The sequence below is a fragment of the Zootoca vivipara genome, chromosome 8, assembly GCF_963506605.1.
Source record: "Zootoca vivipara chromosome 8, rZooViv1.1, whole genome shotgun sequence".
NCBI classification, from domain to species: Eukaryota; Metazoa; Chordata; class Lepidosauria; order Squamata; family Lacertidae; genus Zootoca; species Zootoca vivipara.
The window spans coordinates 17,837,373-17,851,286 of record NC_083283.1 but is presented as its reverse complement, the minus strand read 5'-3'; positions in this window follow the sequence as shown (position 1 = coordinate 17,851,286).

Here is a 13,914-nt window from a genome sequence, read left to right as displayed (position 1 = left end):
ATGGAGGAATTCTACGTAACCCGAGCCATTTTCATGGGGGCACAAATTCACTTCATCATTTTATGACAAAAACTATTAACATGATGGATAGAGCTAAGGATGTTTCTAATTTCCACCTAAAGTTTAAGGAAGAAACTACTTGTTTCATGTATGTCCCACGTTTTAGCTAATCTGCCTGAGAAGGAGTGAGGGGTGATTTGCACAAACGGAAAGTATGTTACTGAAGGGTGAATTGATTTATGATTAATGAGTCTGTGTGATTTCATGAAAATCAGGGAAGCTGGCAAAATTAGGGAGAGAATAAAATAACGTTCTGCTAATTATAATAAATTGCAAATGTAAGTAAACTCCATAAATTAATTTTTATATTGGGGGGGGGGATATGCACTGCTATTGATGAGGAAAGAAAGTTGCCTACATTAAATGGAATTAAGCAACTAGTGGGGAGCAGCCTACCCACGAGGGTCAACAAATTACGATCCCTACAGTACTCTGAAGGTACAGTGAGTGTGGCATACAAGAGGTTGTCTCCAACTAAGTTTTACCCAAAGGATATGTTAGTGTAACATACACTTTCTGGCTCAGAAGGAACTCACGTCATCTGAGTGAATGCTGGCTGAGCTGAGAAAGGTGTGAGTCCCCCCTCCCCGCAAAAAGTGGTGTTCTGGGGGCAGAACCAGGGAAGGGGGACTTAGGCTGCATCCTAAACCTGTTCAGCTCAATCACATGATCTGGCTACCCAGCGTAGAACACTATTTTGAATACTTGCTCCACTGCTGAACAGTACAGTATTGGGATTAGGTATAACTTTACACTGGTTTAATTTACACGGGCTTGCTTAGAATTTCTTTTTGTATCATGTCCCCTAATCTCATTGGGTCTGCTCTGAGAATGTCTAATGTTAGATCCAACCCAGGGATGTCACCAGCCTCTTGCACATGATGTAGAAAAGATATGTAACTCGGGACCAGGGAGAAATTTAATTTAATTCACATTTAAAGGCAAAAGCTACCAAATTTGGACTTTCTGCAACAAGATATGAACTGGAAAACAGCCAATTTGCACTTCTCCCAATTTTGCAATGCAGCTTCCAGCCACATAATATTTACAAAATGGATGTACTAGGGTAAAGTGTCCATAAAAATGTATATATTAGTGAAAATAATGCACAGCAAATGCCTATACAGTATTAGTGAAAATAATGCACCATAAATGTATTACATTGTTTTGCAAAAATGTGCATATTGGGCATTTTGATGTGAGCTGATGGGCAGGCATATGTAGTTTGGAGAAAAGGGTATTGGTGGGCCAAATTAAACTTTTTGGCAGGCCTTGATTGGCTTATAGGCTAGACATTCCCCACCTCTGCTTTATATCATGCCAAACCATTGGTTTATCTAGCTCAGTATTGTCTACGCCAGGCATCCCCAAACTTCGGCCCTCCAGATGTTTTGGACTACAATTCCCAACTTCCCCGACCACTGGTCCTGTTAGCTAGGGATCATGGGATGTCTGGACTACACTGACTGGCAACAGATATCTACAGTATCAGAATGTCCTTTTTCAGCCCTACCCACAGAAGCTGGAATTGAACCTGCAACCATCTATACGCAAAGAAGGTGTTCTACCACTGTGTCATGGCCCTTTCCCACTGACCAGGTTGAGACCTGCCTGCTTAGCTGCTATTAACAATGCAACCAATGTCGACTTGGGTTTTGCAGGCACTGAGATCAGGGCTGCCCTCCCCCCAAATAACACCTGAGGTGAACCCCAAAATGGTTCATCTCCCTGCTAGAGAAGAGGGGGGGGGAGGGAAGATCTATATCAGAAGCAAGTGGAGGAAGAAAGACTGACACAGGGATCTGTCTGGTGGACTCCTCCGCCTGAAGTCATCACCTCACCTTGCCTCATGGATGAGCTGGACTTGACTGAGATATATTGTCTCCTTTTACCGAGCTGCAAATATTCTACAATACTGGATGCAACTCTAGTTAGGCATATTGCATAATTACATATTATTATGGTCCATGGGGTCACGAAGAGTCGGACACGACTAAACAACTAAACAACAACAACAGCTTCAGGAACATGTTGCTAAAGGGTTTTAACCTGAGTTCTTCTGTATCCAAAGCATGTGCTCTACTTTTGACCTACAGACTCTCTTCACAATTAATTTGGTGTTGAGTTGTATCCTGTATACATCATTAATTCTCTCTCTCTCTCTCTCTCTCTCTCTCTCTCTCTCTCTCTCTCTCTCTGTGTGTGTGTGTGTGTGTGTGTGTGTGTAACAACAGCTAAGAGGTAACACAGGAGCAGTGACCAAGAATAGAGCATTGACATTAAAGAAAAACATAACCAGCCATAATAGAGAAAAATGTCAGATTATTTCAAGGGGAAATAAAACTGCCTCTACATTGGGAGATGTGAGTTGCTGGAGGACCGTAATTTGCATTTGACCTATTAATAAAGTAACTGATAAGATCGAGAGGTTGTCCATAATTGTATAGATGTGATGGTGGGAAACAATACCTTTGTGGAACCCCTTTATGGAAAAGATTGTAGCATGAAACTGGGAAGTTTCTTGATTCAGGGCCTTTTACACCATCATTTGACATTTGCATGGAGTGTAAATCAGATCAGAACTTGATCCTAGCAATCTGGAGTTCCAGAATAAATGCATGTTAGCAAAATTAACAGATGGCTGAAAACCGCAGGTCACCTCATTAAATTTATATTGTTTCAGCTGTTTAAAAACTCAAAATCAAAACTGTTCTCTCACACATTTTCCTTGCAGCTAATATTAATTAGAGCTGGTGCCAAAGACAGTAGATAAAGGGGATTAATCACTGATTTTGAACAGTCGATGCAGAGCAATTAATGGTTTATTGATTTGTTTGCTTCTCTGGAAAAACCAGTATTACATGCAGCAGCAGTCAATATTTTGGCAGTATCATGTAGCAACTGTTATTGGGTAACATCTGATAAATGGCGTGCGAAGTGATATACTACATTTTATATTGACTTCATTCATGCATTGACTGAAAAGAGAAAGTGTCACATCTGTTTTGATTCCAAATTAGAATGTCAGATATTGAAGTTATGTGTTTTGTTTTGTTTTGTTTTGTTTTCAGTACATATTATTTCGACATAAATACATCAAAGAAAATACTCAATTTAAGCTTGAGAGAAACAAAGTGCAGTAAACTTTACATAAGTTTGGCTATTGTCCCAGAAGCATATATTTTTTAAAATCACAGAGACCTTCTTTGTTATCAATCTCTTTGTTACAGTCAGTGACCAATATTCAGAAATAAACTTTGTTCCAACATATAAAATAATACAAAACAGAAAACAGTAATGTGCTATAAAAAGTCAAGCATAGAAAACAAAAATGTAAGTCGACCATCTTTGTTAATTCAATATTATCTAGCCATTTTGTATTGTGGACCTAATCACAGTACCCCCTGCATCCCAGCGGGCAAAGTCAATAGTAATAGTGTGATGGAACAAACTTAACAAGACAATGATCTGGGGTTATAAATTGGCCACAACTTTATTGACTACAGATGTAGGTAGGCTTTGGCTCAGGAACTGGGTGTATATCTATTTCAGCCTCCTGATGGAGGGTGAAGCTTAAGCAGGATCGTGCCTGGGGGTGTGGACCACCGGTCGGCTGACCCCACACTTGGCTTCTGAACAGATGCTTCCACTTAGACCCCTCTAACAGGGTACACTGTGATTGCACCTGGTATAGGTTGGGGCGATGCACCATTTCATCACAAACCCTTTAATGGAATAGGATTCCACCCAATCCCTTATCTGCCACTCAAGGTGGCTTCCTTCTGACATCATTATTAAGCAATTTTATAATATTGACCAGTGTCTTCCACTGCAGTGCTGCATCATCCATGGAGACCTTCTGTTATATCCAAGAGCAGGCATAGGCACACTCGGCCCTCCAGATGTTTTGGGACTATAACTCCCATCATCCCTAGTTAACAGGACCAGTGGTCAGGGGTGATGGGAATTGTAGTCAAAAAACATCTGGAGGGCCGAGTTTGCTTATGCCTGTCTAAGAGGCTCTCTGCCCTCTCTACCTCCAACTTCCTGTTCCTTCCAATATTTTTTTTAAAAAAACTGATTTTCAGGGAAACCCATGGCGTTGGTACATAGCTGCCAAGTTTTCCCTTTTCTCATGAGGAAGCCTATTCAGCATAAGGGAAAATCCCTTTAAAAAAGGGATAGCTTGGCAGCTATGCGTTGGTAACAGAAGTTCCATCCACCCACCAACTCAATTTCCCCAAAGTGGCTCTTTCCTATAAGGAAAGGAGGTGGTGAAAAAGAAGGAATGTAGAGAACGAGAGCAATGAGTGTGCCAGAGAGCAGAGTGGCCAGGGAGATGGTGGCAGTGGTGGTGTGACATCATCTATGCACCATAGGAAAGTAAAAAAAAAAAAAGAGAGGAAAGTTGTAGCCAAGAAGGGCCTGGGATGCAAAAAGAAACCATGCAGAGGGTGTAAAGAAAGGGTGGGTGTCAAACGTGGGACGTACACTATGGATAATCTTATGTGACATTATTATTTATCTCAGTTATCTCCTTCATAACCTGTTTGACACTGAGCTGTTTCCTTTGTTCTCCTCCTCTTCCACTTTGGTATGTATCGGAATTTTTCACTTGTCCAATGTGATATTTGCCATAAGTAGCAGAGAGCATCAAGCATGTAATGTATTTTATTGAATGCATTGCAGTTCAATTAACCACGCATGCCGGTTGGCCATGGGCTCTCTTTCAGTCTGCTGTAGGTGATGGCGCTTGAAGCGCACAATATCAAATTCCGTCCCAAACATGTCTAGATTTGATGAGCAAGAAGGGGAGAGATGAGCAGACACCTGGATTTCATAACATTCAAGCTGTTGATCCTCTGAAGGGTACATTCACCAAACAGAAGTGAAAAAGCATGCATGCATCAGTTGATGATTAGAAGGGTGAAAAAAAGAACAGATAACCTGTTAACAATTTGTTCGGGCTGTTGGTCATCAGCTGCTGCAGGCTAATCAGATGGCTGCATCTTTGTGGGCAGAAATTCGTCTCATTAAATTCCAACTGGCTGACATTTGATTGCTCATTTTCACAAAACGCCGTACATGTGTGCTGTGCTGATTCATTTTGTTTTTAGTTCTCGAAAGCACTTCCAACGTTGTGTGAAATATTCTTGATCTTTCCTTCGGTGGAGATGCTTGCAAAATTAGTATGCTTTTAGATGCTCTTAAAGCTCTTGAGCATGTTGTTATCTCATTTTTAAGTGCATTGTTTGGGCTCCTTTGCAGGGAAGGGTGGGAAAGAAATCAGTAGAAGCTGGTCCATTAGGACAAATGGGGCACAGCCCCATCAACTTCAGTCTGCCATCACCTAGCTCCCATCTGCTTGCTTTCTTACTTACAGTACATTCAGCGGGGGGAGGGGGAGGGGGCAGGGAGAAGGAACTGGCTGTCAGATTTCCTTCTCAGTCCCAGTATTGCCTTAGTAGAAGTTTGCAGAGGGAGAAGTTGACGGAAACAAGAATTAGTTGGCTTCACCTGTCATTGGTTCTTGCTCCACCTATTCTTGGTGTACTCTCCACCATGCCAGTCCCAATGGGCACCAGCCACCACTGGCAAAAATTCAATTAAGTATTATTATTTAATTTCATTTATTTCAACAATTTGTATAGAGCTTAATCATGGCTGTCTCCAGATAGAGTAAAAATTGCAATAGTAATAATCTTTCTGAACCACACCCTATAATTGTCAGCTGTTTTAGGGATCAGGAAGAATCAGAGTTGTTGGCAAATATAGTCTGTATTGATACTACAACCCTTTATTTGGTTTTATATCACTTTGAATTGATTTCTACCCAAGAATCCAGGCAATCAGGGTTTGATTAGTTGTTTTGTGTTATCTCTATTCCCCTCCCCCCAGTACTACTGCCCCCGGAATCAAATGCAATATTCTCTGATCAGTAGTTGCTAGGAGTTATGAATGGAAGGTGGCTATTGTACACTCTGTGTTTCCCAGAGGCATCTGGCTGAGCTCTGTGAGAACAGAATGCTGAACTAGATAGACCTTTGCTCTGATTCAGAAACATTCTTCTTACACTCTTGCCCTCCTGTGTGTGCTTTACTGTGGTCTGGCAAAAGATGGGAAACTGATGTGTGAAAGATCTTGCCTTTGGGAAGGTTGGCCAAACATGATAAGGCTTCTCGTCCTATGGAGACATATACTGTTAGCAACTCATAGTCCAAACACGATTGTGTTGACTATGGCCTTATTCTAAGTCATATTTGAGACTAAGCAAAGCTTTGGGATGCATTTTCATGCATAAGGGTGTATTTTCTGTGGTAGTGATCCATTGTTTCAGCTGATTTGTGCAGCTGCCCTATGTTGAAATCATTTGTATACCTTAGACCTCCAATTTTGTATACCTACCTTCCTTCCTTCCTTCCTTCCTTCCTTCCTTCCTTCCTTCCTTCCTTCCACTACTTTTATGACACTTTTATTGGCAGCTCAAAGTAATTTACATATGCTGTAAACAGCATAATATGATACCTATTAAGCAACAATAACACCATCAGAGGTGCCAACTTGAATAAAATATGGGAGGGCAACATGATGCTGTGCACACACCATTTGAATGACAATGCCCATCAACTTCGTGGGGCCAGATCCCCACAAATATTTTATGGGGGGAGGGATCTTGGCCCTTAGGAGTTGGTTCCCATGAAGACCATTAAAGCAGCTACAAAACATGGATCAGAAAGAATGGACAACAACACTTGATGGCTAGATATCTATTAAACCTGGGTCCTTTTTCCATGTGAAACATGGGCCCTTCTGTAAATTTTGCACTGGATGAAGGTTTACTTCCTTTTGTCCATCCTTAACTTCACTGGATGTCCTCAGTTCTACCTTTGAGAGAAAGAGAGAAAAAGTCCACTTAACCTACTTGATCTTGGTGCAAGGAATTGCTTGGTTTTGCTTTTGTTACTCTGTGAAACTCTGTATGGATAACTGGTGCTATATAAACAATAACAGCCACCCACGAAGTTGGTGTAGGTGTGCACTGAGCCCATCAAGTAGAACTGCCCAACTTTTAAAGTCAGTTGAAACCTGCTTGTTATGTATGGGAGCCCACCGGGGACTTCATAAACTTGTAGGGGGAGACTTTTCATGTGCCTCCGATTGGAAAATGAAGGGGATTCATAAAACAGCTGGCTTGCCACAACACACGTTGAGTGAGCTAGCTTCAGCCTGGTAGGTTACAAGGTGTGCAGTCCTTGTGTAACTTGATTTCTGGAAGAATGCCATAAGCTTCCTTTCGCTAGCATTTCTTTCCTTGCCAAAAAACATTCCCTTTTGTTTCACTGGAGCTGAGTTTCTGACTTACCTTCTCTAATGTTCATCTGTAGCAGCAATGGCAATATCACGTTTTCCCTCTGAGCTTCCCTTGAGCTGCATCTGACAATCTATTTTGACATCAGTCCAGCACAGAGGCATTCAAAGACTTGAGCCTTGCCTGTTTTAGCTTCTGACTATTTTTGACTTCTACGATGATCTCTACACACACACACTCATCTGTGCCCCCACCCCTTGCTTCTTTCCAGAAGGCAAATCTGCTTCTGGGAAGGAGAAACGCAGAGTACAAGTTTCTCAGGAAATGTTAACATGTCATTTTGTCAGATCTGTTTGACGATTTAAATTATATTCTTGGAACAGATTTATTGGAAGCTCTTGCTAGCCTCTTGCAGTCAGTACTTGTCTCCTGTAGGGATGAGGGGAGAGAAAAGGTTCAGTTCAGATTTAATTTTAATGCAAACCCACCTAATACTCACGTTTCAAAACAATTTGTGGACTGAAACACATCAGTGCTTCAGAATGAGCACTTCTCTAAAAAAAATTGTTGCAGTTCCCCAACTAAGTAATGTGTACAAAAAATGTGTGTATTAGGAAAATACATGCATAAAAAATGTCTATAAATGAAAATAGCATACAAACAATGTAGATATTAGACAAATGACATAGAAAAATGTGTACATAAGGGAAAAATGTGCAGATGAATGCCAATTCATTTTTGTCTGAACTTTAAGAAATCACAAACTGATTTGGAATTTTTTTGCAAACTGTACTTAAGAATGGAAAATATGAGAAACTGAGAACAAAAAAAAGGCAGATTTCTAAAGTCTTTCTTCAGGGATAGGCTGCAGAATTCAGTTCCCCAGGGCGAATAGGGTCATGGAACCAATCCAGTCATGTGTCTAACCACCTGACACTTGACATCACATATGGCTGGTGTACATAGGTTGAGGAAATTAGCCTTGTGGACCAAACTGGGGCCTGTGCTGGGCTAAACATGGGCTGGTTTACCCCCACCTACTGTTCCAGAAAGTGCAAATTAGGTAAGTTGGCCTTCAAGTGCAAACTGGATCAAATCTCTCTCCCTTTCCTACTGTCAACTAATCATTTATGGCTTGTGAGTCGAGGCCCCGCCCCCTCTTGGAGATTAAAATAATACACATGGATACAAGTATTTAGGTTAATGGGCTAAGAAGGCCTCAACTTTATTGGTTACAGAATGTGAGTGATATTGACTTAGGCATTGAATGCCCCCTGCAAATGCGGGAATCGGTTCCCGCTCAAAACACCTCCCCTCTGTAAAGAGGAAGGGCCTTATGACATCTCTCTGTGTGCATCTTATGCTGTCCATACTGCTGACCAGTCTTCATCGATCAGATGCCCCCTTCCTTCTGAAGTCTTGTTGTAGCCCATGATTTACATTTACTGCCTTGAGAGATCTTTTTATTTCACCTAAGCCATGTCTTTGGCTTCCTCTGACAGTACTAGAAAATATTTGTCTCTTCCTTCTGTTCCTTAGCCATTTGCTTACAAGACAGCTATGCTGATATCATGTCTCCTGCTTTTCTAGGATTATTTGAAATATGCCATCAATATTGTCTCATCCGTTCGGCTTGACTACGCTCCGGCTTCCTGTGTAGCTCACAAATCGAGCTCAACAAAGACATGAGTGTAATTGAGAATGTAGCCTTGAATTCCCTTAAAAGCAAAATAAGACATGTTGGGAGGAAACAAGAGTACAAATCAAAATAGGGCATTATAGAATTCTACTCCTCCCCCTTTTGGGGGGGAAACAAAATTAGTATGCCTCAAGAATTGATGCCCAAGTTTATAATCAGCTGAGGAGCAAGGAACATAATCAGTTATGACTTGATGGGTGGTTGATCCTCTTCTGATGGATCAGGCCAACGACCCATTTAGCCAGCATCCTTTTCTCACATTGGCCAACCAGCTACAGGGAACCAGGCAGAGGACCTTCTTGGTTGTGGCGCCTACCCTGTGGAACGCCCTCCCATCAGATGTCAAGGAAATAAACAACTATCTTACTTTTTGAAGACATCTGAAGGCAGCTATGTTTAGAGAGGTTTTTAATGTTTGATGTTTTATTGTATTTTTAATATTTTGTTGGAAGCCGCCCAGAGTGGCTGTGGAAAATCAAACCAGCTACTTGTGGAAAACCCACAAGAAGAACCTAAGCACAAGAGCACTCTAAACTTCTGTGGTTTCCAGCAACTGGTATTCAGAAGCATGGTACCTTTGACCATAGTAGCTAGTACCGTAGCTAGTGTTTTCTCCTCCATGAATTTTTCTAACCCCCCTTTAAAGCCATCCAGATTGTTGACTATCAATGGCACCTGTGAGGAGAAGTTTAACTATGAACAAGTTATGAACTGCATGAACAAGTACTTTCTTTTGTCTCTCCTGAATTTTACACTGGTTATCAATCAATGTGTGCTCAAGCAAAGTTAGGTGACTAGGAACTCTCACATCTTAGACCTACAACTTTCAGGATATGAGCGGTACTGTTGCGAGCATGGTTTTCGGACACACAAAATTATCTTCTCTCTAGACTTTTGCATAGTTTGCTGGCAAAAGAGGATTGCTTGGTGACATCTGAGGGCTGGTGGCCACCGACACATCTTATCAGTTTCGGAATGGGAGAGGTATTTGGATCCTGTTGCACTGTTTATGTTGTCACTGGCAAGGAAATGGGGTCCAAATTGTAGAAAGATATTGGGGTGGGATGGAATTCAGCTATTTCCAGATTTTTTTATATAAACAACAACAACAGGTCGAACTCAATTTTGGATTGAGCAAAGCAAATTCACCCAACACTCGTAAGTTCATGGTCATATACAGGATTACATTATTGGCAAAAAGAGGCTTAAAGTAATATAGGAACCAGCCTTGGTTTTGTATAGTGCAAGGATAGCCAACATGGTGCATTCCAGATATTGTTGAACTAAAACTCCCAGTATCCCTAATTACTGGCATGCTGGCTTGGGCTGATAGGAGTTGGAGTTGGAGTCCACCAACATCTGGAGAGCATGGTGCAGGCTACCTCCGGTGTGGGAGAAACTACAAAAAGTGTGACAACATAGCATTTTTCTCTGACTCCCATGGCTGAATAGAAACCATGTAATCCAATTATTATTGTCCTGACACTGTGAAATGAAAGATTAATGAAATCTTTATCATTTGAGAGGCATGCTCGATGAGTTGGGGAATCCTTGTGAGCATCCATCTGTTGACTCAGGATCTTTCTCTCTTTTTTGCCAGGAGAGACAGCGAAGTATTGTGCCTTGCAGTTTTCTGGCAACAAAAGGGACGGGGGTGCATTTCATGGAGTGCATGCTTTTATATTCAAACAAAACTTGAATTTCTTGAGTCTGCATTTTTCTTATTCATTACTTCGCCCTTTCTTGCTATGCTGTATCCAAATGATTAACTCCATGAGATTTGTGCCAAGCAAATAAACACAAACACACACACACACACACACACACACACACACACACAAGTGTGGGAGGAGGAAGAGACTGGTGCCAAAGCAAATGCAACCGTCTACAATTTTATCTAAAAAAATCAAAGAGGAGAGATTAATCTCTTAATATAGATACTCACAGAGAACAAATTCTTCTCTTTATGCCTGGCACACGTATTACTTTAAAAGAAAAATGCAGACATACTGCTGAGTGCAGCAACTGGGAAGTTCATAAGGTAAACCTCCCCAAAACTGATATATAATGTGTGTGCATTGTCCAAGTCGGTAAAGTTTTTAATGATTCCTCATTAGTGTTGCACAGAGCAGTAACCAATGCCCTCTCCTAGTATTTTCCACCTCTTGTTTATCTCCAGATGGCAGTGTTGTGGAACTGTATGGCTAGTTTACCCAACTTTATCAAACGCGTATTCTATTACTTTGCTAAAGTTTAGAAGGGCATTATGCCATGGATCAGGATTGGACTGGAGGTTGCTGTGGGAGTGATTAATTTGCCTAGCAACAGCATCATAGCAGATGGACTCTGTTGGGGATTACCATCACCCCACTTTCACGCATCAGCCATGTGATGGAAGTTGTACATTTATTTATTATTTTCTTCCATTTGCGAATCACTTCCTAAGATAATCCTCAAAAAAAAAAGATTTAACAATAAAATCAGCAACAATAAAATCAGTTACCAAAACTTCATAGTTCATATATAAAAGCAACTTCAGGTACAATACTGATAATGATTGCTACTAAAGGGCAGAGAGGTTGCAAAATTGGCTCCACCCCAGATATTGCACCTGCTTGCTAGTTTCTGTCTACCCCAATTCTACACACTGAGTAAAAATTTGAAGGGGAAGCCAGCTATACTCATGGAGGAATCCTTAACAGGGAGCTCTCACAGCACAGAGGTCTCCTTTCAGGCCTTCACTGAATGCACAGAGGTTGGAGGTGGAGCTGATTGAGCGGCTGCAACATCAGGAGCAAGACAGCAGAGCATCCCTACTAGCCATTAATCACATACAGCCCCTTCCATAACTAGGGATGTCAGAGAATTCCAACTGAAATGCGAGCAGCAATTGTCGATGTTCATCCCATGTCCATGACCTAAATCAATCCAGCAAATATGATTAGTATTTGCTGCTGTTGTTTTCAGTTTGAAAACTTAATTGATGGCATTCCCCCTCCAGATTTGCATTCTTTTTCCTTTGCATTGAAACAAATGTTGAGGAATAACATAATAATAGATGTAAAATTCTTTTCGCAACAAACACGGAGTTGAATAATGTAGTTTTTGCTGAAAGCCAAACCACAGCAGAATGGAAATAGTGCTGCATGTCAGGTCGGAATATAAATCAATACTGCCTTACACCCCTATACATGGAAAATGTGTGAGGAACCTGTTTTGCATGGCAGGGGGCCTTGTGAGAAATTGGAGGATAGGTTTTGGAGGAGCAGTAATATATATGTTCACTAAGGACTCCATCCCAGTTTATCCTTGCAGCATGGAAACCATTGCAACGTAGCAACTTCCTTCACTTGTTTGAGCAATGTAAGAAGCCTCCAGGTGCCTGTAGTACATGTTGCATATTTTGTGCGCTCTCATGGAGACCTCTTCCCTGAGTGAGCCGACTTGCACTGTCACTACTGCCCATTTGCTTTCTCCACGACAATCTGGGACTAGTCTGTAGGTGAAGGAGAATTGTGAGGGTCTGAAGCCAGCAGTTGGGGCCCTTTGGGGGCAGCTGTTCAATGATACCATCCTCTGATATTAGCCCTGACATATCTCCTCCCCACAATAGTATACTGGTGTAATGCTGGCATGGATGGGGAATATCTAACCTGGGAGCCAATTGTGGCCCTCAAGTCGTCTCTATCTAGCTCAGGGCACTCTTCTCAAGCCATACCCTCCCAGATCATGTCCTTAACATTATCTGAATGGCATGAGAAAGAGCCTTGCTGATTTGGCTGCAGTGTTCCAAGGGTTGTATGATAAATGGTCATGAAGGCTAAGGTCTAACATACTCATATGGAGAAATTTTCATTGGGGAAAAATGAATGATGCAAAGCAAATACTTTTGGGACTTTTAAGCTTCCCAGTTGAAATTCTGATGAAAATGTTGTTAAAGTCTTTGCACAATAAAAGGAAATTAATAGTTTAATTTCAAGGGAATGTGTCGGGCTAACCACTTAAGTGTTAGAATACGATCGGAAAAAAGTAGTTGTAGTTTGTTTGTGAATCAACCTGGCACCTATTTAATTGCAACATTAAGGTTTTCTTTATTGGGTCTACAAAATATAAAATTAAACCAAAGGAGTAGGTTGGGAATTTTTAAAGGACTACATTCCAAATGCCAGGCAATAATATTAAGGAAAGAAATTGATCATTGTGGCTTAGAAGAAGAAAGAAAATTTAAGGTTTTTCTGATATGGAGGGAGTAAACTTTGATCTAATTAAACTCCATCCATTTGGGAAATAGGAAAATAAATTGGGGAAATAAAACAGGGAAACAATAAGGAGGAAAAGGAACATTTCTTTCACATCCACAGTTTGAAATGCTTTAAAAATATGATGAATTGCATTGTTAATTTGGTCAAAAACACTGGAGGGGGGGATAAAAATGCAAAAACACTATGAAGTAACAAAGAAAACACACTACATCAATCAGAAACATACTCATGGATTAATAATAATAATAATAAATTTATTTGTACCCTGCCCTCCCCAGCCGAAGCCAGGCTCAGAGCAGCTAACATAGAGAGAACCTGCTGCAAGAAAGACCCAAAAAAGAAAATAACAGAACACCACTAGTTATCACACACAGCTCCCAAGTTAAAACAGTACAATGCATCATCAGAGATCTACAACCTCTCCTGGACAATGACACCTCTCTTTCTCAAGCTCTGGGAGGAAGACCTTTCATTGCCTACAGACAGCCACCAAATCTTAAACAACTCCTCACCCACAATAATACAACCACCAGAATTAACATGGACACTGGTACCAGAGCCTGCAATAAACCCAGATGCCAACT